Source organism: Olea europaea, unplaced genomic scaffold, assembly GCF_002742605.1.
Source record: "Olea europaea var. sylvestris unplaced genomic scaffold, O_europaea_v1 scaffold1932, whole genome shotgun sequence".
Classification (NCBI taxonomy): Eukaryota; Viridiplantae; Streptophyta; class Magnoliopsida; order Lamiales; family Oleaceae; genus Olea; species Olea europaea.
In genome coordinates, this window is record NW_019237150.1 from 118,624 (window position 1) to 121,101 (window position 2,478).

Here is a 2,478-nt window from a genome sequence, read left to right on the forward strand (position 1 = left end):
GTACACATAGGAGATCTCGACCTTTATCCCTCTTGGAGTCTTCCTCACCGTCACTTCTCATCTTGATCAGATTTTTGAATCCTACGGTCGAATCTCCCTGCATGAAAGATGTATACTAGGAGTTGACTTGTTCTCAATAATGACGACTTCTTGGCCAATAACGATATTTAACTGATCAAAACGGCTGGCAAAAGCTTGGTCTTAGTCAACAATGGTGGGTAACAATTTCTTCTCGTAAAATATCATTGAGGACTAAAGTGTTGAAGCACGCAAGTTCCGATTCTTCCATTGCAACGACTTATACAATCTTAGTACACTCTCAGACTATCCGTTTTGAAATATGAACTCCAACGCCTCCGACCCGAAGACTTCACCCGAATTATGCGTACCGTTGAATCCGGGGAAGACCACGGCAGCCGTCCCCGACGAGTAAGTAAACACATAATCAATCGATTATATTCCGTCAATTTTCCCTGCAATAACTAAGCTATTCATGATTAATTATATTGGCAATAATCGTGAGGAATCTTTGTGTCAATTTCATGAACTCGTGCTGACGATCAATGATGAATCTGTGTTATCTAAATTGTGTTTGCCTGATGCATGATCAGCTCGTCTCTGATCGACTTAATCAAGCTACGAATAGGCATGTGTAACACACTTATTTCTAGCGTTTGGTGTATTGCTTTGTTAGCAGCTTTTGAATTGAAACTCGAATTGCTATCCCTTTTTTGCCCCCACTTGGCCCTATTATTTGAAATTTTAATGGTTGGAATGTTGTTGTTGTTGTCCCTTTTTTACTTCTTCAAGATAAATTTGAAGATGAAGCAGCGCAATATTAATCGTTAACTCTCTTTAATTGCTTCAAATTTAGTGTAATTATCTAGCAATTTTTTGAATAAAAAGAGGGAAGGCCAATACTACTAGGCACCAAGAGTAATGAAATTGAAACGTAGCCTTTCTATGTCTCTTCTATTACTATTAGTTTTTTTTGTTCTGACATTTGTTCTTCACTAAAATTCCTTGTTTTTGTTTTTTATTTATGTACTTTGCAGGAAAGTTTCTAGAGGCTGGACTAAGGGATCAATAAGTGCTGGATTATCAATTATAGCAGCCTTGTCCATAATCTTTCTAGTTGGAAGGGTACGGAGCTGACTCGAAGTTCAGCTGTTAATGAATTTTATGCATGTATAGAATAAGATAACGTTGAAACAACTTATCTAAAACTTTTAACTTTTAGTTAGGGACACGTTTTTTATATAATTTTAGTCTGCGACACATAAATCATTGTTCTCGATTTGTCAAAATGTGTACTGCTTTTATTATCTTCTCTAAATGCTGCACTCAGTTATGGGTTTTTTCCTTTATACCAACCATCGTACCTCAAAGCTTAAAGTTTCATATGCAGGAGGTGGATATTTATCTGGGAGAGAGCACCTATACATCAATTGTCGTTGACAAGAGTTTTGATGGGGACCTTTTACTAATTGATTTCAATATCAGGTAGAAGGGCACAGTTAATATTCATCACCACTCGACATTACTATTTTTTATACCCTGTATTGTTGTAGGAACTTGATATAATATAGAGAAAATTGACGGGACCTGGAAATAAAACAAGGAACGAAAGGAAGCTTGGCAAAACACTTTTTTGAAAAACTTTCGTATTTCTTTCATTTGAATATTCAACTATTCCTTTAGCAATAAGTGTAAATATTGCTATATAAACTTGTCTGTCATTTCCATTCAAAAACTAGAACCAAAATCGTAATCTTATCTTCCTTCACAAAACTCACATAGTTGATATTTCTCAATATTAATCGTGAAAATGTTGCACCAAAAAGTGCGATCTTGGTTTTCGTTGACTAAATTATCACACCAATGTTGTCTTTAACTATATATGTAACGACCAACATTAACTTGCTATGTATTGTCCCTTTTGGTAGGGCATTTGCCTTCCTACCCTCACGGATTTCTATCGCATCCTTAGGATTCAAACTAAAGTCCTCTGCTTGACTTAAGTTAAATCCTGGTATTGGCACACCAAGAGCGACAAATGCTCAAGGATGTTCCATAACTTTGGCTTATAAAAAATTTCAACATATTTTGCAGCCATGAAGCTATTCTTAAGTGATTTCTGCCATTGGATAATGTTTTCTCTTTAAATCCTGATCAGTTTTTCTTACTTGGATTTTCAGGATTGTGTTTGGTATTGAATTCCAAAATTTTTACTAAGAAAAAACTTATTTCATGAAACTTTTCAAGAATCCCTTTTTTATTTTATGTTATTTTATTTTCCCTTTCTCATATGCCTTCTTTTCCTTCTCTTTTTATAATTGATTTCCTCACTTTCCATTCTTCTCTTTTTTTCTTTCAGTTTTCCAGCATTGCCTTGTGAATTTGCATCCGTTACTGTTAGTGATTTCTCTGGCACTGTAAGTTTCATTCATTCTAATTTTCCTCAATAATATATATATA

At 34.9% G+C, this 2,478-nt stretch overlaps 1 pseudogene; it reads left to right on the forward strand.

Annotated features, from left to right (window-relative positions):
- The first annotated feature begins 15 nt into the window (after positions 1-15).
- LOC111379106 overlaps positions 16-2,478 on the forward strand; it is a 13,085-nt pseudogene continuing 10,622 nt past the window's right edge.